The sequence below is a fragment of the Oncorhynchus gorbuscha genome, linkage group LG02 (genome assembly GCF_021184085.1).
Source record: "Oncorhynchus gorbuscha isolate QuinsamMale2020 ecotype Even-year linkage group LG02, OgorEven_v1.0, whole genome shotgun sequence".
Classification (NCBI taxonomy): Eukaryota; Metazoa; Chordata; class Actinopteri; order Salmoniformes; family Salmonidae; genus Oncorhynchus; species Oncorhynchus gorbuscha.
In genome coordinates, this window is record NC_060174.1 from 51,894,635 (window position 1) to 51,918,958 (window position 24,324).

General features: G+C 42.0%; 1 protein-coding gene across 1 annotated transcript in view; it reads left to right on the plus strand.

The window, feature by feature from the left end:
- The window catches only part of LOC124004004 (alpha-1,3-mannosyl-glycoprotein 4-beta-N-acetylglucosaminyltransferase C-like), a 185,582-nt gene that overhangs the window by 102,401 nt on the left and 58,857 nt on the right, over positions 1–24,324 (plus strand). Inside the window, exon 3 of the mRNA XM_046312724.1 lies at positions 7,310–7,396. The gene's annotated coding sequence lies outside the window, so the exon portion shown is untranslated. The remainder of the gene's footprint in view (positions 1–7,309; positions 7,397–24,324) is intronic.

Consider the following 24,324-nt stretch of genomic DNA (forward strand, 5'->3'; position numbering starts at 1 on the left):
TTATTTGTTATTTTCCATTGGAGTCACATGACAAGAAGAAATCCTTCATTCTGGAAATGCTATGTTCATCTGTGAGCTGATCTCTAAGGTTGTGCCATCCTCCTTTTCTTCCGTCCATGTCATTATCTGTCTTACTCACGTTTGTGCCTGTTCCCAGGGCACAACATGTAAAGGGTTCTGACTGGGAGAGAGAGAGAAAAGGCAGGCCAATCACAGTATGTCGGTGTTATCAATGCCCTGTAGCAATCGCCATAGTGACCTGATTTCTTCCTGTTATGTTCCACATTTCCTGGGCCATTCACTCCAATCCACCTGATCCTGACCACTGCCATTTTTGTTAGGAAAAATAAATATATTACAGAAATCTAAGAATGAAATTAAACTCCCTGATCTTATTTTGTATTTTACTCTTAATCCATTTTACATTCATTTTAATTATCAGGTCATTTGAGATATGTTTTTGAATTACAATCGATAATGATATTGCTTCCTGTTACCAGCATCAGCAGGGTGTTTTTGGAGAGCCATCCTCCTCGCTTCTCCTCGGTCACATTCTGTCACATTTAATACTCAGATTTGAGTTATGGTCTTTTGATTCATCGTCCAGTCACGTTTGTCCGTGTCTTTCATTTCAGCATCTGGGTTTAATTGGTGCGATGTTGTAAAGCCACAGCTGCGCTGCCTGTTAGGATAATAAATTACCTCAATTAGGAGAGAACCAAAGGCTCAGCTGTCTGACCGGTGCTGTAGCCACTCTCCTCTCACACCCATAGATAGGGCCTTAGTCCCTATGCGCCCTGGTCAAAAGTAGTGCACTATGAAGGGAATATGCTACTATTTGCTAGAATGAGCTTGAATGAGGCTCCATCGACACGGAGCTTATCCCAAACACCTGTGTCTCACTTTGGCCTGCATTTCAACCGCCACCTGCATCATCGGCGTCATCTGCATAATCTGCGTCACAAGTTATCTGACCTAAATAACTTGTATGTATGTGTATACATACTGCGTTTATTTTCAGCAAACGTAACATGTGTAAATATTTGTATGAACATAACAAGATTCAACAACTGAGACATACTGAACAATGTGTCCCTGAACAAAGGGGAGTTCAAAAGTAACAGTCAGTATCTGGTGTGGCCACCAGCTGCATTAAGTACTGCAGTGCCTCTGCTCCTCTTGGACTGCATCAGATTTGCCAGTTCTTGCTGTGAGATGTTACCTCACTCTTCCACCAAGGCACCTGCAAGTTCCCAGACATTTCTGGGGGAATGGCCCTAGCCGGCCATGGCAGAACACTGACATTTCTGTCTTGCAGGAAATCATGCACAGAATGAGCAATAGTCTGGTGGCATTGTCATGTCAGGATGAGCCTGCCGGAAGGGTACCATATGAGGGAGGAGGATGTCTTCCCTGTAACGCACAGCGTTGAGATTGCCTGCAATGACAACAAGCTCAGTCCGATGATGCTGTGACACACCACCCCAGACCATGACGGACCCTCCACGAATCGATCCTGCTCCAGAGTACAGGCCTCTGTGTAACGCTAATTCCTTCAACGATAAACACGAATCCGACCATCACCGCTGGTGAGACAAAACTGCGACTCGTCAGTGAAGAGCACTTTTTGCCAGCCCTGTCTGGTCCAGCGACGGTGGGTTTGTGCTCATAGGCGACGTTGTTGCCAGTGATGTCTGGTGAGGACCTGCCTTACAACAGGCCTATAAGCCCTCGGTCCAGCCTCTCTCAGCCTAGCCTCTCTCAGCCTATTGCGGACAGTCTGAGCACTGATGGAGGGATTGTGCGTTCCTGGTGTAACTCAGGCAGTTGTTGTTGCCATCCTGTACCTGTACCGCAGTGTGATGTTCGGATGTACTGATCCTGTGCAGGTGTTGTTACACGTGGTCTGCCACTGCGAGGACGAACTGCTGTCCGTCCTGTCTCCCTGTAGAGCTGTCTTAGGCGTCTCACAGTACGGACATTGCAATTTATTGCCCTGGCCACATCTGCAGTCTTCATGCCTCCTTGCAGCATGCCTAAGGCACGTTCACACAGATGATCAGGGACCCTGGGCGTCTTTCGTTTGGTGTTTTTCAGAGTCAGTAGAAAGGCCTCTTTTGTGTACTGAGTTTTCATAACTGTGTATAATTGCCTACCGTCCGTAAGCTGTCAGTGTCTTAACGTCCGTTCCACAGGTGCATGTTCATTAATTGTTTATGGTTCATTGAAACAGTGTTTAAACCCTTTACAATGAAGAGATGTGATGTTATTTGGATTTTTATGAATTATCTTTGAAAACATCCCTTTCCCGAAAAAGGGACGTTTCTTTTTTTTCTGACTTTATAGATGTTACTGAATGTAGGCTTAAAAGGTACAGCGGTTCCTCAATTAAATGTTTTGAGCTTATGCCGCGACACATTTGTGTTGATGGTGGTAAATTGCGTAATTCCGTCATTGCTCCACGCTATCGTTAGAGGGAGTTAGAAGATTGATTTTGCTTTAGGTATTGCTTTTGGATTCTCTCCCTCATAAAAACTTTTCTAATGTATCAAACTGACTTTTTTTAGCACAGTGTGGAAAGACTGATATCCTCTCTATATAAAGTGAATTTCTGAGACATGGATTCCTTCTTTGCTGATGTGAAGAAGAACATTTATGACAAAGATGACCTGAGTTATTTCATTTATTTGTTTTATTTATGAAATTGACTATTTTATTTAGGCAATTACATTTATTTATTTTGGCTTGGCCTATTTAGTAGGCTATTTTGCAGCATAAAGCTATATTTGTCAGCATAAAGCTGAGTGACTCACTAATTTGTGGTACCAACATTATTTCAGATAGTCTTTAATAAAGAAATGTTTTGACCAAGTTAATCTGCTCATGTTGCATGTGTGTTTTCAATTATTTGTGCCATTGTGGTTACAATGAAGAATGTAAACTAAATAAATAATCAGATTTGTGTTGCAAGCTGTCATTTTTCCTTTGTTTTTTTTTTTAAACACGACGAAACATACAAATGACAACATCACACAAACGTCAACTACATCACACCTGATCAGACCCATATGTTCACACCCCCATCTCCAGGTCCTGCATCTCTCTCCACCAACTTCACCATTTTGTTTCTCTCCGTCACACACACTTTCACAATAAAGCATTTTACCTTTCCATTATGTTAACGACGGAGGATTGGTTGATTTCCAGTTTTTAAATATTTGTTTTTTCAAGATGATTGATGAGAAAAGTATCGTTCAGCCCATTGGGTATCTCACAGCACCCTTGGATGCCATGTCTTGAAATATGCAGGCAAGACGGATTAAAAGTACATTTCCATTGTAATTCTTCTGACATCCAACTTTCTAACTCTGCTCATAACTTTTGGACTTTATAACATTCCCAGAATGCATGGATTATTATAACGTAATGAAAAATGAACCTGGTGATCCAATTTAATTTACTGTTGGGCTACATGTAGCCGAATGGTTCGAGCGTTGTCGCTAGGATTGAATCCCCGAGCTGACAAGGTAAAAAGCTGTCGTTCTGCCCCTGAACAAGGCAGTTAACCCACTATTCCTAGACCGCCATTGTAAATAACAACTGACTTCTTAACTGACTTGCCTAGTTAAATAAAGTTTCAATTAAAATGTAAAAAAGAAGACCAATGGGTTGAATCTTCTGAATGATTATATTGAAGAAAGAAGCCACCTCATATGAGTTCTGTGAGCCGATCCATTACCCAACAAAAAGACATAAATGTATTTAGCCTAATTGTTTTATGACTACAGACAGTTGGTTATTATTGCTATTTGCCTGCATTAATTAATGTGTCAGCATGTCTATTCAACATTTGGCTAATAATAATCCATGCCAGGAATTGAGAACAATATATATAATTTTTTTAAACAATATAATGCAGCACATTGACAACTCAAATCGCTTTGAAAGAGTCTTCTAATATTAGCCAACAAATAAAACTACTAAAACAATAACTACAAAAACAGTCCATTCATCTCTCAGATTCTCTCAAATTGCTGTGCAGGAAAAGGATGTCATCCACTGTACCTGGTCGCAGGCTCGCAGCTGGCTTCACTCTGACACCACAAATCCATTTGTAGGTGAGGCTTTATCCTTTGGAACCACACAATTACCAGGGGAAGAGTAGGCTGCTCACTTGCCTCCAAGGCGAGCATGGCCTCTTTGAAGTAATAGAGGAAATCAACAAGATCCACAAGTATTTTTTCACAATAGCTAGCCTTATGTTATCTGCAGGTTTGAGCTGGGAACTGTCCCACTCTGTGAGCACCCACTCTTTGTTTAAGTAATGGGCTATAAGGCTCAAGTATTGTATTTTTTCAAAAATTGTCAGTCCACATGTGAAGTGTAATTGTGCTGTTGTATTTACCAAAGTTCTCTCAGCTCCGGGACCACCTGCCAGCTGATTTTGCCCAATGCAGTACTCCAGTGTGAGAGGAGAATCTGGGACACAAACATTCACACCAAGCTATTAGACCATCTTTCTGTAAATGAATGGAGGTGTGAATGTTTCCATTCATTTACAGAAAGATAATCTAATAGCTCGGTTCGGTGTGAACAATTCACCAGTTTGTGCCACATTTTAGACTACCGATGGATGCGGAAGTCAGAGTTGAGTCCTATTGTAAAGTATAGCCCTATGGCCAAAGGTCATGGTTCTGAAACAAGGTTCTGAAACATAATCATCAGTGCACCTTTGAATTGGTGCAGAGCTGTCGTCAAGGCAAAGGGTGGCTACTTTAAAATATGAAACATAAAAAAACACTTTTTTTGGTTACTACATGATTCCATGTATTATTTAATAGTGTTGATGTCTTCACTAATATTCTACATACCAATGCTGAGGCTTTGGAGTAATTTGATCTCGGTCACATATATCCGATTCAACCTCCCCAGGCAACGGCATGAACGATGCAGGATTCAAAGCACCAATGCATGCAACCATGGGGCCCAGGGCTTGTTGCCCATATGTATTCTGTGTTTATCATTGGGCTTGCCCTACCTCCAGCTGGTCTCTTGCTGAAGGGGATTCACAGTCAGGTGGACCTCTATGAGAACTGGACATCTCTCCAGGCTCTCACACAGGTTTTGCAGCTTTACAACACACAGACAGGCAGAGCAACACAGGCCTGAGCTTCAGGTTTTACAACACACAGACGTAGTGTAGCGTCCTGGGCTTTAAGCAGAGCAGTGCCCTACACTTGTTGTTTTCACTGCCTATATCTATCACTGGTATCTGATCTTGTTGTGGAGACTATCTTTATCTGATGCCTGGATCCCCTGACATTTACTGGATGGATGTAGAGTAGAGTAGGGACTATTTCATGTCCTCAGTAATGTGCACATCGAGGAACTTGAAGCTTTTGACCCTCTTCATTGCTGCCCCATCTATGTGGATGGGTGTGTGCTCATAGTCCATGATCAGTGTGGCGGTGGTGTTGTTGCCTACCTTGTCCAGGTGGGATAGGGCAATATTCAGCGCAATGGTGATTGCGTTGTCTGTGAATCTGTCATATCACCTCCAGGTAAAGTGGATATGATCTTTAACTAGCCTGTCAAAGGACTTCACAATGACAGGAGTGCTACGGGGTGATGTGTTTAGTTTTAACTGGGAACAAGGCATCGGTGTCCAGATCATGGCTGACTTTCCTTTGATAATCCATGATTGTCTGCCACACGTCTCATGTCTGAGCCATTGAACTGTGACTCAACTTTGTCCCTCTACTGTCATTTTGCGTCTCTGATTTCCTTACAGAGGTCATAGCTGGTCTGTTTGTACACGTTCCTGTTCCCAGTCACCTTGCCATGGTTAAATGTGTTTGTTCGTGTTTCAGTTTTTCACAAATGCTGCCATCTATCCATGTTTTTTTGGTTTGGATCTAGTCTAATCGTCTAATCGTCACAGTGGGAACAACATCCTCTGCACTTCCCGATGAACCTAGTCGCCGAGTCAGTGTATACTCGCTGGCTGAATGGACGGGGACAATATATCCGGAGAGAGACATGATTCCGTTAAACAGTATGTTACAGTCCCTGATGTCTCTCTGGAAGGAGATCCTCAACCTGAGCTCATCTACTTTATTATTCAGGGACTGAACGTTAGCGAGTAATATACTCAGAAGCGGTGGATGGTAGGCCCGCTGCCTCAGTCTGACTAGGACCCCACTTTTGCTGCAGACCCTGGGATGAATGGAGCTGCCTCAGTAAGTACAAACAAAGGATCCAGTTCAGGGAAGTCGAATATATGGTCGAAATTCTGGCGAGTGACCGCCAATCTAATATTCAAAAGTTATTTTCGGCTGTAGGTAATATAAGACATTCTAAGTAACAACTAAATAAATTAGAAATACTGCAAAGTTGGCAGTATTAGAGTTAGAAACAGGCCGACTGTGTATGTCGGCGCCATCTTGTGCATATGTTTGTGTGTGCGTGCGTGTACATGCATGCATGCCTCTGTGTGTGTGTGTGTGTGTGTGTGTGTGTGTGTGTGTGTGTGTGTGTGTGTGTGTGTGTGTGTGTGTGTGTGTGTGTGTGTGTGTGTGTGTGTGTGTGTGTGTGTGTGTGTGTGTGTGTGTGTGTGTGTGTGTGTGTGTGTGTGTGTGTGTGTGTGTGTGTGTGTGTGTAAGAAGCAGAGGGAGCGAGAAGCTTAGTTAGCTGTCTGCTTGGCGCTCCACTGCCCTTGTGATGTATGTTTATGACCCATCATGGTGAGCCAATTACAGTGCTTCTGTGTGGGAGAACCACACCATCCCATCTCGACCATCAGTGTCTCTGCACAGCCTCAGAGAGAGACAGTTAGACTAGATAGAGAGCATGAGAGAGAGACAAGTGACAGTTAGACTAGAGAGAGAGCGCGAGAGAGAGACAAGTGACAGATTAGAGCGAGTTCCTTGACACTGTAGCCAACCTTTTTTTTCTCTCCTAGGGGGGAACTCTGGAAAGGAGAGTAATCTTCAAATGTAAGGCAGAGTACTAGGCAGGAGGCACAGGAGTTGGACGCCGGGGGTGTTTGGGCTGTATTGTTCGCTTTACTGTACAATACAGTCATTTGTACGCAGAAAATGAGGGACTCTCTCACATGCACACTCATATTTACACACACTTTCTGTGCACCAGACACGCACTCACACACGCGTTGCATACAGTACATAGATGTGCACCTCACATACACGAAGGGTATATAGCGGAACAATGGCACACTGATGGGTATTATGAATTACGTTCCCGGGGTTGGGCTGACTGTCTCTCTCTCTCTCGGTCTTTGTTTTGACAGAAACAACTGAGGAGCATCTGTTAGTGGATCCAGTCCATGTCAACCTTCAGAACTCCTCCCAAAAAGACATCTGACTTCTGCCGAAAGGTACTATAACATTTCTTACAACACTCGTATGAGCTTGACTCTGTTAGACCTGGATCGTCATGTGTTTAATTGAATGGAATACTCTGTAGAACCAAGTGAGCAGCAAAACAGTGAGCAAACAGTCTTTTATCATATAGTGTTGTTCCCTTTATTTTTCTGCATACTGTACTTCTCCTTACTTCAGAGAAGCTACAATACTATAAGACATTCAGTGTGACAGAGCGAATTATGCCTGTCGTTGTGATCTGACATTTTAAAAGGTGAACACACGGAGAAAGTTCCGTCTCACAGCCGCTCGTTTATATATCCCAATTAGCATTTTCAAATGAGTCATCATCTCCTTTCCTCTTGACAGGCAGCGGTACAGACACAGAATGTGGTTACCCACTTTGTCATTTTGTAAAAATATATTATTTTCTGTAACTACTATTAAGTACCCATCTCATTGTTATTCAATTATTAGAGATACACACGCAATGGTCATGTCAGGTGAAATGTGTATATTTTGGGATATGAGCACTCAGTTTGTTTGACACGACAAAGATCTGTTTCGGATCGTAACGTTGCCAATGAATCAGTGAATTGGGAGCTTTAACAGTGTGTGGGGCCCTTCTTGTTCTATACTAGAATTCTTTATTATCCCTGTGCGTATGACCACAAACCTTTTCGACAGACACAGAATGTGACATTATCTCTGTCTCGATCTGTCTGGTAATTAGCGCCATCAGTTCCTCGCATGCATCTGGGAGGTGAGGCTGAGGACAATGTATTTTTAATTTTAAAGGACGACAGTTTCATCTTCCATGAATGTTTTATTGTTTTTTTTTTTTACATAGAGAGATAGTCAGAGTCAGAGATTGATGATTGGATGCCGATTTTAGAAGAGGTGGTTTGTGGGATCTAAACCTGGTCTCCAGGGGCAGTATACTGTATGTGACCTCAGACTTAGACTGAAGACAGTGACCCTTGGAGTAGAGGGTCTATATTTTCAGCCTATCCACACTCTGTTGACAGGATCAAACAACGACAAAGCTTTGTTTGTGTTGGCTGGCTGAAGAAGGGCACTTGCCCATAAGGTTTATCAAGAGGGAAAATATTGACATCAAAGCCACTGTTGCACTTTGCTGCTGTTGCTTTTCACACTTCTGTGATACAGACGGTAGAGTCGCCATGTAGAGCAATTTAAACCGACAGCCAGAGTAGATGTTTTGTCATTGTCAGTGGCACAGACTCGTCTGTTCTCAGTGCCATGTGGAACTTCTTAGTGATGTATGTGCACAAATAGTAAAGAAGCTTAAGTGTTCTCATAGATTGTAATTTTGAAGTTGATTCTATAACTTTAAACTTAACAGGTTGCTTACTATTACAGTTTGAATAGCTTCTGGTTTTGGCTGGTGTCCAGATCTTCTCATTCTCCAGCAAAAAGCCAATGTAGTTGATTTTCAGACTGGTGGTGGGCTTCATTTATTGACAGAAGCAATATGATATGTTGGTTGCTGTCGACTCCTGGTATATGCAATAGCTTAGGACGCTTGTGAATGTGGCGAGATTCATGCATTTCAAACGGAGTTCGCTACTTTCAACACCCACCCATAACTGTAGGAAGCGAGACACTTGAACGAATGAGATTTAACATTCTCGAAGTGAAGGCGACTTGAAACAGTTTAAAGTGAGAGTGAAGGGATCCAGATCTACATCTGCCAGAATGAAGCAACAATGATGTGGCCGATGTGCATTAATGATTCATGCAAACAGCTGTTCCTCCTACAGGACAGACAGCATAAACCAAAGCCTGTGTGCTTGATAAAAACATCACAGGCCTGTGTGCGTTGCCTTGGAGCTAGGGATCCTATCCCAGCTGCCCAAACTGTGCATAGCGATGAGAGCGTCCGTCAAAGACAGCTCACGCTAACCAGCCCTGTCACAATCGTTTTAGTTCACATGGACCTCAACTCAACTCCACAAGCGGTTTATGTGGTGGAGTGAATGGTTGTATTATTGGTGGTTAGTGTTGAGCATCTGGAATATGGTGGTCAATGGACGGTAAAGTCATTGTCTTAGACTAGGCTATGTGCAATCATTCATCTATGCAAACGTTAAAATGCAGGTCCAGTAAAAAAGTTTAAACAGAGACAAAAGGCGATTTTCATATTCTAAATTCAGAGTAAGAGTAGAACACACTCCCTTCGCTCTCTCTCCCCCTCATGCGGTTGGGCTATATCCAGATTTTCTTACCGTCATAACATTTCTGGGGTATACAGCATTACAGAATGTGCACACGAGGAGTGATTCAAAAAACACATACAAGAAAACATGGATTTTGATAAGGTTTGTATTACTGGAACCCGGTTACCGAGATTTACCGCTTGAAACCACTCCCTTTTCCCGGGATAAATAGCTGCGAGAATCAGGCAAATTATAATAAATTATTTCTATGAACAGCGTGACGTGAAATGGAACTGTTAAACTAGACTAACAATGTCTAAATCTGGCTTCTCTACACGCTCAGGGTGGGGACATACAGCCCATCTCAGTATGGAGGGCAGTTCACAATGCATGTAGATCTATCATGGCAACTTTTTTTCTTGTGACGGGTAGGCCCTACATTTTCTGGGGGTCAATGTAAATAATCTGGGTGGGCATTTGATTAATTGTTCAGCAGTTATATGGCTTGGGGGGTAGAAGTTGTTAAGGATACTTTTGGTCCTAGACTATTCAAATCCAGACATAGGCCTATTAACATGGTTCATATGCTGGGATCACCTCCATTAAAACTGCTGTTCCTCCACAATTGCAAGAATTGCTGGTTTCCCTCCCTATGGCACTCGTAACTTGAATGTGTCTCGGTAAATCCTATTCTACAATGGGGTTGTCGGATTTTTCTATTCATTCCTCATTTTGTTTGCCAAATTTGTTTGTCTAGCATCTTCAAAGTGCACCTTGACAAAAATATTTGTTCAGGTTTCTTACAGTATTATTTGGGTGTGGTGGGAATGATTTTGCGGTGGTGCAGCGCCACAGTTAAATGGCTGCAGCGGAAACACTGACACACAAAATAACCACAAACAATATGGTCACTCATAAACCAACGGCCACTTTGCATTTAAATTCAATCCAATCCAAATGAGTACTTCCAATTATAATGGCGAAATGATGAAATGGATAATTGCTCCTTCCAAAGCAGAGCAGGTCTGGAGATAGAAGAAAAGACACTCGGTGCCTCTGCAATAGCAGCCCATTGACTATATAATGCACTATAAAGAGAATAGGGTGCTATTTTGGGATCCAACTACTGTTCTGTCATCAACACAACAAAGTCACACCTCGCTCCATACATGCACCCTTACATCTGCCTGTCGTGCTGAATAACGCCTGCCACTGCTAAGCAGCAGTCGCTGAGGCACTGAGCTGAGTTATTCCTGCTGGAAATCACGGTAATAAGCAGATGATCCCCTTTAGAAATAGCATCTGGTTGTGTTTTTCTAATGGAGGAGCCCCATCACATGCTGTCAGTCCTCGTTCATCAGCAGCTGTTAGCCAAGATACCATACAGTGGAATATGTCTTTCTTTGCTTTTTTGGTGGACGAGCTAGATTTCACCAGTATTATACAGTATGTTAGAGAGTGTGTACTAGTGTATAAGTGTTTGTCTGTATATTTGTAAGAATGATGACCCATAAACCATTGTAGACACCCTCACATTTGATCTTGCAATTATGTTGCAGAAAAAAACAAGTTCAATTGCTACTGACCCAACTTACTTTCTAAGTGTCACTAGTAATCTGTGTTGGAGAGTGTTTCTGTGGTTTGTAGTGATTAGCTACTAAAGAGGATCCCTACTTCTATAAAAGTGGCTTTTTATTTTCGGAAACTCAATTACAGTGTCTGATTCCAATTACCAGAACAGCAAAATACAAAATCTCCTCAACTCTAATCAGCAGGTTGAAGTTTATTGTCATGAATATTGCCCTGGTGGCAGAACTGACAAGCTCGATGGGCCAGCTGCAAAGTCCAAATTGGCTATATCGTAAAAATGTTAAGCTTTTTGGTCTTAATGTTAGGTTTAGGCATTTGGGTGTGATTAGGTTAGATTTAAAATAATATTGTATGACATTGTGGCTGTGTCAGGTAGTGACCACTCTTCAGAGCTGCCTCCAGGTCAAGATTCATGACAATAAATGCCAACCTGCCTCTATCTAATCATCAAAAGCCCAAACCACTTCCAGCTCCACAATAGTGCACCTTCTTCCATAGGGACCTATGTGCTTTTTAATGCCTAGCTGTGGCAGGTTCAGAGTGCAGGACAAAGATCAAAGTGAGAGAGTAGACTTAATAACATGTGCTTAAACTGTGTGCTTTCAGCCTAATGTCAACCTAACACGCACACATGCACACACACGTTGTGCATTTTCCTATTCCTAGGTTGTTATATTATAGAGGGAGTTGTTTCTACTTGCTATTTGTCATTGCAGTATGGGATGTTTGTTGTTGTGTCAGGAGGCTTGTGCCTGGCTGGAGCTTTAGCTATACTGACCCTTCTATTCAGAGTCAGTGGGCTGCAATGGGCCAGAGCGGCTTATCGTAACCGATGGCCTCTGGCAGTTGGCTGCTGGCTTTACCTCCATGGAGCAGGCCAATTGGGCCGAGAGCCTGAAAGGAGTGAACCTATCTGTGGCTCAGAGTGTCCTCAGCCCCCATGCTGAGACAGAGGGCCCGAGGGCCAGATAGACAGATTATCCACCCCACTCCAAAAACATGGGGTCAATATGGGACAGAGGTAGAGACCGAGTCCGCTGCTGTACTTAGTTGGGGTCAATGCCATTTCAATTCAGGAAGTAAACTGCAATTCCAATTCCATTTACCTCAATGAGAAAAACGGAATTTGATCTCCAAAGGGCTCAAACTCCCCGAAGTACAGTGCCTTCAGAAAGTATTCACACACCTTGACTTTTTACACATTTTGTTGTGTTACAAAATGGGATTAAAATGTATTTAATTGTCCTTTTTTGTCAATGATCTACAAAAATACTGTAATATCGAAGTGGAAGAAAAATTCAGAAATTCAAACATTTGGAAAACAGGGGCGGCAGGTAGCCTAGTGGTTAGAGCGTTGGACTAGTAACTTGAAGGTTGCAAGATCGAATCCCTGAGCTGACAAGGTTAAAATAAGTTGTTCTGCCCCTGAACCAGGCAGTTAACCCACTGTTCCTAGGCCACTTAACCCACTGTTCCTAGGCCATCATTGAAAATAAGAATTTGTTCTTAACTGACTTGCCTCGTAAAATAAAGATAAAAAAATAAATAAAGCAATATATGAAAAATTAAATGCTAATCAATATCAAACACTAATAAAAATCTTGATAAAATAAGTATTCAACCCCCTTAGTCAATACATGATAACCTTTGGCAGTGATTACAGCGGTGAGTCTTTCTGTGTACTGGAAGTCTCTAAGAGCTTTCCACACCTGGATTGTGCAACATTTGCCCATTATTCTTTTCAACATATTTCAAGCTCTTTGGTAAGCAATTCCAGTGTAGATTTGGCTTTGTATTTTAGGTTTATTGCCCTGCTGAAAGGTGAATTAATCTCCATGTGTCTGTTGGAAAACAAACTGAACCAAGTTTTCCTCTAGGATTGTGTCTGTGCTTAGCTCCATTTTATTTATTTTTTTATTCTGAAAAACTCCCCAGTCCTTAATGATTACAAGCATACCCATAACATGATGCAGCCACCACTATGCTTGAAAATATGAGTGGTACTCAGTATTGTGTTATGTTTGGGGGAAATCCAATACAACACTTTGTAGTCAGGACGAAAAGTGAATTGCTTAGCCAATTGTTTTTACAGTATTACTTTAGTGCCTTGTTGCAAACAGGATGCATGTTTTTAAATATTTGTATTACTCACAGGCTTCCTTCTTTCCACTCTGTCAATTAGGTTATTATGGTAAAAGTTGGGAAGGATTCCTTTATCTTTGTAGTGACTGGGTGTATTAATACACCATCCAAAGTGTAATTAATAACTTCATCATGCTCAAAGGGATATTCAATGTCTACGTTTTCATATTTTATTTTACACATCTACCAATAGGTGCCCTTCTTTGCGAATCATTGTAAAACCTCCGTTTTTTTGTGGTTGAATCTCGGTATGAAATTCACTGCTCGACTGTGGGGTACAGAGTTGAGGTAGTCATTCAAAAATAATGTATAACATTATTGCACATAGAGTGAGTCAATGCAACTTATTATATGACTTGATAAGCACATATTTACCACTGAACTTATTTCGGTGTGCCAAAACAAAGGGATTGTATACTTATTAACATAAGACATTTCAGCTTTTCATTTTTTATTAGTTTGTAAACATTTCGAACAACAAAATTTCACTTCAACATTATTGGGTATTGTGTGTAAGGCCAGTGACAACATTTTTATCCATTTTAACTGTAGGCTGTAACACAACAAAATGTGGATAAAGTCAAGGGGTCTAAATACTTAGGCTCTGTGTGTCTACCTCCCAAGGAATAAATACAACTTGTCATGTTTTGTCTTATATTGTCTTGTCATTATGCTTTCCCTTCTGTTCGTTTCCCCCTGCTGGTCTTATTAGGTTCGTTCCCTTTTTCTATCCCTCTCTCTCCCCCTCCCTCTCTCTCCTCTCTCTATCGTTCCGTTCCTGCTCCCAGCTGTTCCTATTCTCCTACTCACTCATTTAGTCTTTCCACACCTGTTCCCTATCTTGTCCTCTGATTAGAGTCCCTATTTCTCCCCTTGTTTTCCGTTTCTGTCCTGTCGGATCCTTGTATATTGTTCGCCGTGCTGTGTCTTGTTTCCCTCAGATGCTGCGTGTGAGCAGGTGTCTGAGTCTGCTACGGTCGGTGCCTTCCCGAGGCAACCTACAGTTTATGGTCGAGTCTCCAGTCTGTCCTCGTCACTACGAGTGGAATTAGTTTTTTATGTTTTGTTTTCTGCTCCGATTTGTCTAGGAGTATTGCCTACTTTCCTTTACTGGAATAAAGACTCTGTTTTCGCCAAGTCGCTTTTGGGTCCTCATTCACCTGCATAACACAACTCTTGTAACACAACCGCATTGTGAGTAGTCACAAGGAAAGGAGTTTTTTTTGGCAAGAGGTTTGTAAATTAACAAAATAGCTTGCATCATTCAAATAGAGAGTACAAATGAAGATGAGCAATTAACTACTGCAGGCAGAGGAATGACAAAAAACACATTCATTGTGGTGAAATATGGCCACCATGAGGAGATGAAGGCTCTTGAGTTGTAATGAAATAGGCCCCCTGATATCCATGAATTCACCAATATGGGTCTCATATAACATTTAAATCATGTGCTTTTTCACAACTGGTTTATATTGGAAAATAAATGTTTCTGGTGGTTAAGGTGCCTTCCTAATTGTACAGCTCATTTGGAAAGTATTCAGACCACTTAACTTTTTTCACATTTTGTTAAGTTACTGCCTTATTATAACATTAATTTAATCATTTTTACCCCTCATCAATCTACATACAATACCCAATAATGACAAAGCAAAAACAGATTTAGACATTTTTGCAAATGTATTTAAAATAAAAACTGAAATATCATAAGTATTTTGTTGAATCACCTTTGACAGCGATTACAGCCTTGAGTCTTTTGGGGTATGATGCTACAAGCTTGGCAAACCTGTATTTGATGAGTTTCTCCCCCCCTCTCAAGCTCTGTCAGGTTGGATGGGGATCGTCACTGCACAGCTATTTTCAGGTCTCTCCAGAGACCTTCGATCAGGTTTAAGTCTGGGCTTTGTCTGGGCCACTCAAGAACATATACAGGCTTGTCCCTAAGACACTCCTGCGTTGTCTTGGCTGTGTAGTTAGGGTTGTTGTCCTGTTGGAAGGTGAACCTTCCCCAGTCCGAGGTCCTGAGCGCTCTGGAGCAGGTTTTTTATCAAGGATCTCTCTGTACTTTTCTCTGTTCATCTTTCCCTCGATCCTGACTAGTCTCCCAGTCCCTGCCGCTGAAAAACATCCCCACAGCATGATGCTGCCACCACCATGCTTCACTGAAGCGATGGTGCCAGGGTTCCTCCAGACATGACACTTGGCATTCAGGCCAAAGAGTTCTATATTGGTTTCATCAGACCAGAGAATATTGTTTCTCACGGTCTGCATCCTTCAGTTGCCTTTTGGCAAACTCCCAAGCGGGCTGTCATGTGCATTTAACTGAGGAGTGGCTTCCGTCTAGCCACTCTACCATTAAGGGCTAGTTGGTGGAGTGCTACAAAGATGGTTGTCCTTCTGGAAGGTTCCCCCATCTCCGCAGAGGAACTCTGAAGCTCTGTCAGAGTGACCATCGGGTTCTTAGTTACCTGCCTGACTAAGGCCCTTCTCCCCCGATTGCTCAGTTTGGCAGGTTGGCCAAATCTAGGAAGAGTCTTGGTGGTTCCAAACTTCTTCCATTTAAGAATGATGTAGGCCACTGTGTTCTTGGGGACCTTCAATGCTGCAGAATCTTTTTTGGTACCCTTCCCCAGATCTGTGCCTCGACACATTCCTATTTCGGAGCACTACAGACAATTCCTTCGACCTCATGGCATGGTTTTTGCTCTGATGTGCACTGTCAACTCTGGGACCTTAAATAGACAGATGTGTGCCTTTCCAATGCATGTCCAATCAATTGAATTTACCACAGGTAGACCTCAATCAAGTTGTTGAAACAGCTCAAGGATGATCACTGGAAATAGGATGCATCTGAGCTCAATTTCGAGTCTCATAGCAAAGGGTCTGAATACTTATGTAAATGGGGTAATTGGGGCGGCTGGTAGCCTAGTGGTTCGAGCATTGGCCGGTAACCAAAAGGTTGATAGATTGAATCCCCGCGCTGACAAGGTAAAGATCTGTCGTTCTGCCCCTGAACAAGGCAGTTAACACAGTGTTCCTAGGCCGTCATTGTAAATAAGAATTTGTTCTTAACTGACATGCCTGGTTAAATAAAAAATGTTTAATACATTGTGAAAAAAGTGAAGGGTTCTGAATACTTTCCGAATGCACAGCACATGCAATGGTAAATATGATAATTAAGGCTTTGATGTTCCCCATAAAATCTAATTCTTGGCAATGGACTAATGTATTAAAAATGTTGTAGTTATGTTGGCACCGTTTTTGAAAGGTGCCGTTTATGTTTTTGTGAAACAGTACTTCACGCTCCAGGTCTTATGAGCTTGTAGGCTTTTCACAATATCAAACTGAGCCAAGCCAAACTGTATCATGTTTGCCTAGTAAACAGTGGTGCAGTGGAAGGTTAACACCGTTTACTAACCTTGTGCTGAAAAATGCATTTTAAAAATTGGGAGTGTTACTTTTTTCACCGCGACTGGCGATCAAAGTTTACCCCAGGGGTTAGGACCAAAATATTTCCCCATCGTTTTGTTCTGAACAGAACCAATATGTTTTTCCTGCTGTTCCACTGATCCGACCAGCAAAATACATTTAAAATAAAATACATTTGTATTTGTCACATGCGCTGAATACAACAGGTGTAGACTTTACCTTGAAATGCTTACCTATGAGCCCTTTCCCAACAATTCAGAGTTAAAAAGTTGGAAACATTTTCTAAAAATAAAAAAGGAAATATACTGAACTAAAATATAAACACAACATGTAAAGTGTTGGTCCTATGTTTCATGAGCTGAAAATAAGATCCCAGAAATGTTCCACATACACAAAAAGCTTATTTCTCAAAAATTGTGTTCACAAATTTGTTTACATCCCTGTTGATTAGCAATTTTCCTTTGCCAAGATAATCAATCCATCTGACAGGTGTGGCATGTTAATATGCTTATTAGACAGCATGATCATTACACATGTGCACCTTGTGCTGGGGATAATCAAAGGGTACTCTAAAATGTGCAGTTTTATCACACAACACAATGTTTTGAAAGAGCATGTTGACTGCGGGAATGTCCACCAGAGCGGTTGGCAGAGATTTTAATATTTATTTCTCTACCATTAGCCGCCTACAACGTAATTTTAGAAAATGTGTCAGTACATCCAAACAGCCCCACAACAGCAGACCACGTGGAACAAAGCCAGCCCAGGACAGCCATATCTGTCTTCTTCACCTGCGGGATCGTTTGAGACCAGCCACCCGAACAGCTGATGGAACTGTGGGTTTACACCACCGAAAAAGTTTGCAAAAAGAAAAACAGCTTGCTCGTCGTCCTCACCACGGTCTTGACCTGACTGCAGTTCGGTGTCGTAACCGACTTCAGTGGGCAAATGCTCACCTTCAGTGACCAGTGGCATGCAGGAGAAGTGTGATCTTCACAGATTAGTGCCGGGTTTCAGCTGTTATGGGCAGATGACAGACAGTGTGTATGGCATTGTGTGGTCGAGCGGTTTGCTGATGTCAACGTTGTGAACAGAGTGTCCCATGGTGGTTGTGGGGTTATGCTATGGGGAGGCCTAAGCTACGGACAACAAACACAAATGCATTTTATTGCTGGCAATTTGATTGCACAGAGGTACCGTGACAAGAACTTGAGGCCCATTGTTGTACCATTCATCCACCATCATCTTCTGTTTCAGCATGTTAATGCATGGCTCCATTTCGCCAGGATATGTACACAATTCCTGGGAGCTGAAAATACTCACCAGACATGTCACCCATTGAGCAATTTTGGATGCTCTGGATCGACAGCTTGTTCCAGTTCCTACCAATATCCAGCAACTTCGCACAGAGGAGTGGGACAACATTCAACAGCCTGATCAACTCTTTGCAAAGGAGATGTTTCAATCTGCGTGAGGCAAATGGTGGTCACACAAGATACTGACTGATTTTCTGATTTATGCCCCTACCTTTTTTTAAAGGTACAGTATGTGACCAAGAGATGCATATCTGTATTCCCAGTCATGTGAAATCCATAGATTATGGCCTAATTATTTCAATTGACTGATTCCCGTATATGAACTGTAACTCTGTAAAAACTCAGTAAAAGCACAGAGAGACAAAAGATAAATGATTGAATATGTTTTTTTCTTGGTAAGGTTTGTGGGCATCCATAAATACATGCCACTGACACCAAATGGTGATGCAGCCAGTCAAGGTGCTCTCAATGGTGCAGCTGTAGAACTTTTTGAGGATCTGAGGGCCCGTGCCAAATATTTTCAGCCTCCTGAGGGGGAAGAGGCATTGTCGTGCTCTCTTCACGACTGTGTTGGTATGTTTGGACTAGAGGTGCGCCAACATGGTCACACTCGTATTTGTAAACTTGTCCGTAAATTGACAGTTGATTGTCGAATCGGATTGGATGATACTTGTGATCGGAAAAGATTAAGTGTTTTAATATCCCTAAATAGATGTTGGCAAAATGCCTCACTGTACGTTCTCACTGCTAAAAAGCTGCAGATTTGGAGCAGCTTGCAGTGGTTTGGGTCTGTGTGTGTCTGTGTGTCCTCAGCAGGCTGCCAAGTTTGCTGTCACTCAGTCAGAATGCGCATCAGCGTTTGATCTTTTTCCCCTACCATTCCCCCGCTTGTTAAATATTATGCACATTCATAGCTTCATGGAATATTTCCTAGCCATGTGATTTGTCATAGTAGCAGGCAACAGCAATCTAAAGGATCAGACTGAAAACATGCCAGGAAAAGTGGTCGTGAAAGTATGAATCGAGTGGACGGAGAAGTACAATTTCACTCTATCCAAGCAGAACAGCAGGATCAACATACAGCCCACCCTTCTCTTTACAGACAGGCAAACTAGACAGTTGAGGTATTTCGACCACGTAGAGTCTCGCACATGACTGACTTAAAGACAGTACAGTACGGTCCTCATACTCGGATCCTAATTGTATCCAGAAAATTGCCCATATCCCTTACGATACTTGTTTTGTCGGGCTACTCGGCACCCGCCTAATTTGGACCATGATAGTTCCTTTGTGGAACTTGAAGCTCTCGACCCGCTCCACTACAGCCCCATTGATGTGAATAGGGGCATGCTTGGCCCTCCATTTCCATTTCCATTTCCTTTCCTTTGTCTTTGTGACATTGAGGGAGAGGTTGTTATCCTGGGATCACACTGCCAGGTCTCTGACCTCCTCCCTATAGACTGTCTCGTCGTCCTCAATCATCAGGCCTACCACCGTCGTGTCATCAGTAAACATAATGATGGTTTTGGAGTCGTGTGCTGCCACGCAGTCATGGGTGAACAGGGGGTACAGGAGTGGACTAAGCACGCATCCTTAGGGGCCCCCGTGTTGAGGTTCTGTGTGGTGAATATGTTGTTGCCTACCCTCACCACCTGGGGGTGGCCTGCAGGATTCAGTTTCAGAGGGAGGTTTTAAGTCCCAGGGTCCTTAGCTTAGTGATGAGCTTGAAAGGGCACTATGCTGTTGAGGACTGAGCTGTAGTCAATGAACAGCATCCTCATGTAGGTATTCATATTGTCGTGGTGGGAAAGGGCAGTGTGAATTGCAATAGAGATTGTGTCATTTGTGCATCTGTTGGGGCAGTATGCGAATTGGATTGGGTCCAGGGTGTCTGGGATGATGGTGTTGATGAGAGCCATGATCAGCCTTTCAAGCATTTCATGGTTACAGATGTGGGGGCTACAGGGTGATAACCTGACTAAATGATCTTGGTATTTTTGGGCGTAGGGACTGTTGTGGTCTGCTTGAAACATGTAGGTTATACCGATGGTCAGAGAGAGATTGAAAATGTAATTGAAGACACTTGCCAGCTGGTCAGCACATGCTCTGAGTACACGTCCTGGTTATCCGTCTGGCCCTGCGGCCTTGTAAATGTTATGAACTTGTTTAAAGGTCTTACTAAATCATCTACGGGGAGCAAACAAAAATGTGCTTGTTATCGCGTTGTCACTATGGGGTATTGTGTGTAGATTGCTGAGGATTTTATTTATGTTTAAACCATTTTAGAATGTGGCTGTAACATTACAAAATGTCGAAACAGACAAGGGGTCTTAATACTTTCCCGAAGGCACTGTATATATGGTCACTGATGTCGTCGATGCACTTATTAGTGAAGCTGATGTGGTAAACTCCTCAATGAATTCCGGAACATATTCCAGTCTTTGCTAGTGAAACAATCCTGTAGCTTAGCATCCACTTCATCGGACCACTTCCGTATTGGGAGCATCACTGGTAATTACTCTTTGAGTTTTTGCTTGTAAGCAGGAATCAGGAGGATAGAGTTATGGATTGATTTGCCAAATGGAGGGCGAGTGAGAGCTTTGCATGAGTATCTGTGTGTGGAGTAAAGGTGATCTATAGTTTTTTTTCACATGCTGGTAGACATGCTGGTAGAACTGAGGTAAGAAGTATTTCATTTTTCCTAAAATCGACGGCTACTAGCAATGTGGTCTTAGTGCCAGCATCGGTGGTAAGTAGACAACTACGAAAAATATAGATGAAAACGTGGTAAATAGGTCTACAGCAGTAGTCACCAACCTTTTCTGAGTCAAGATCACTTCCTGAGTCAAAATGCAAGCCGAGATCTACCACTCAGATAAACATGACTTCAAAAACGTATTAAAGCCTATGCAACATTTACCAAATAAACACCGTTCTGTAGAAATGAGGTTTGTTTAGTAGGCTATATGCCCAATACATTATCACTGCATATCGGCTATGCTTGAATACACTGCCAATGTTGTTGTTCTCAGACCATTTAGAAATTATATATTTTAAATTAGGTAAATGATCTCACTTGTAATAGACCATGTGTTGTTTTACTTGTGAGGCACAGCTGAGTGGGTATAATAATGAGCTTTTTTTTACTGGACTGATGGCCTGCATCTGATTATCAGTCTGTGGGGAGGGAGGGAGCAGCGGTGAGTGAGGTAGCCTCTCACCCGACTTACCGTCCTTCCTCTCTCCCTCCCTCCGCTGAGAAAAGGGGACACAGTTTTCCAGATGGCGAAACTCATGTTGCACTGCATTATTTCTGCCTTTATGCACCAATTCATGTTGTTACTCCTATGAGCAGAGAAAGTTAAGTATTTATGAATATTTTAAAAAAGACACAAGCCACTAAGAACACACAAGAACACTTTGCTATACTCATTCATTGCAGCTGCAATGCTTGTTGTAGCGTAAGTGGAATTAGGGAGAACGCACATTTTATGGCTTATAAAAATGTTGAACAGAGTGTTGACACTGCTGAATACCAACTTACACTCTTTGCTGTATTCGTTCTCTCTCTCTAGGCGCAATTTTAAAAGTTTTTGAATCTCACAGTTTCAACTTTGCTGTGCATTCAAGGTTTGTTTTTACATTCTATGACTCGAGGAAACTGATTAGCCAGCAGTAGGCCTATAGGTGTACTTGATTCGCTCTCTGGACCTTCCGGGTAGGTTGAGTTGTACTTTCACACATGAAATGTTTCAAAATGGGAACACTTTGCCTATGGCTGCTGAATCAATGTTATCTACCACCAACAGCTCAAAACATTTTTTTTTAAATCGGAACGCAAGGCTTTATCGTTGGGTTTTTTACAGAAATGTTTGGTCATCGACTTGGAATGTCTTGGAGATCGACCAGACTCCCTTAATATTAGAGATTGCGCACTAGCTGTTGTTAATAAAGAGACACACACCATCCCCCCTGAGTTTGCCCGACGCTGTCATTCTGTGCTGCCGATGTATAGAAAATCCAGCCAGATGTATGTTTTCCATGTCCTTGTTCAGCCACAACTCAGAGAAACATGTGTGTCAGGGATTTGGGCCTGGTCCGGGATGAGCTGTATATAAATCGCCTCCGGTTTATTTAAGTAGAAATCTTCATCCAAATCGAGGTTAGTGATCACTGTTTTGATGTCCAAAATATGTTTTTGGTCATGATGACAGAAACATTTATGTACCAAAAACGTTAAAATCATTGGGTAAAAACTCAAAGTAGCACAATTTGTCAGGGGCCCATAAAGCGGCTGCTATTCCCTCCAGGGCCATTATTATTCTGAACCTGTTTATATTGTTCCTCTTTGTTCCCTTTTAAACCTCTGATACCTCTGATATCAATATATAGTAAATTGCTTCGCCAATCCGTGCAGATATTGCAGCTTGCTGTAGAGCCGGCAAGCTATTTACGTGTATTGGAGAGAGAAGTGTAGGGCACAAGATGCAACTGAAATTCTGCGGATGGGGAGAGACGAGAGATGGTGGAGGAGGAGGCTTGACTTGAAGCGCTGGGCATCTTGTTGTTATATGACATGCATTATCTGAATTATGCCCACAGAATTATACTTACGGAGGAGCTTCTTCTATGAAGGAACTTTGAATGTCTTTGATCTTCAGAGAGTTGGTTTAATGTTGGACCTGCTAGCTAACAAGTTTATGTTTGCAGAGCAACATCAGAATTGAAATAAAAACGCATTTTTACCTTTGTGTAGTTAATAAATACAATGTGAAACGTGATAACAGTAGCATCCTTAACTAGCACACAAAAAGGTTAATCCATTCTTCTTTAATTACAAATCTTGCTCCCTAATTGCTTATAATGTCAGTACCTGCCCCTCCCACTATGTTTGGGAGGGGTAGGTAGCCTATTTACACACAGGCAAAGTTTTGCATAGGTGCTTTGTTGCGTTATTTGGGGGGGACTGTAAATAAAATGCCCGAAACGTAAAATAACGTTATTAACCGATTCCCAAGCTTTTACAATTATGGTTGTTTCCGTAACAGTATAGATCACTTTCGTTCTCAGTTCTGATTCTGTCCCTCAAACAATTATGTTATTGTCCAGTATTTTCTGTTCTCTGAACCTTTTCCAACCACTGGTTTACCCACCTATTTTTAGACCACTACATCACTGCCAGTAGCATACTTTAACACTACTCTTTCCAGCATGGTTCGGTTCACTAAAATTGGACTGAGAAATTGGACTGAATTTTTTAAATCTACTATAGTCTATTCATAAGCAGCCCAGTGGGCAGAGATCATGAAGCCAAAAATATGGACCACCCGTTTGTGTCACCTCACTCATCAACATCGGTCAGCTTTGAATTTAAAAGACCAACCACATTTTCCTGCATTGGAATTACAATCCCACATTCACCCAGTTGTAACATCACATTTTCTGTCAGTGCAACAATGTTCTATAAAACAGGTACAGTAGTTAGACCTAGTATTCAAACTATAGGGGTGCTTCTTCTTCTCATACATTTGTTCAGAAAATGTTCTCATTTCCATTTATACTCTCCATTAAACACTTCTACACATAACAGCTATTTTTATCCTCATTAAATGTACCAATAGGAGTCTTGGGGAAAAGGCAGCTATGTGACTTTTTAAGAATGAATAAACCTGTCTCATTTGGATGTGTCTAGTATCACAGGCAGCCTCTGGAAGCCCCAGTTTCACATTTCCTTGACAGTGTCTTTGATGATTACTGATTATGTTGCGAATCATCCAACAATGCAGAGAGCGTCAGTGGAGACCAGCTCTACGGATCCTGACTGAGCTTTATTGTCTGGCTCCCCCCCCCCCAGCATCGCGAGTCCATCAATGCCTTGGCTTAGCTCTCTCTTATAAGCAGTCGTTATCACATAAATTACACATTCCATTCTCACAACATCAGTAGCATTGAGTACATGTATGGCATGTTTCTCTTTTCTGCTTACATGGACAATTAGTTAGGCTGTTTGATGACGTTCAGTGGCTTTTCTGAGCATGCAGGCATTGTAACAGAAACTCAACGGTGTAATTTATTACCTATCTTTGCTCAGTTACCAAAAATGTCCCGTTGCTGTTAAAGCATTTCTCACAATGCAAATGCTCTGAACTGCACCTAGACCTTTGTTGGAGTTACAGGCGAAGGATAGTGGTCTCAATTGCATTACTGTTTTAAAGGTATTCTGAAATGTTACACACAATCTGTTTAAATACATTGTCATGTACAGTAGGGCAGCGATCATCAACTAGA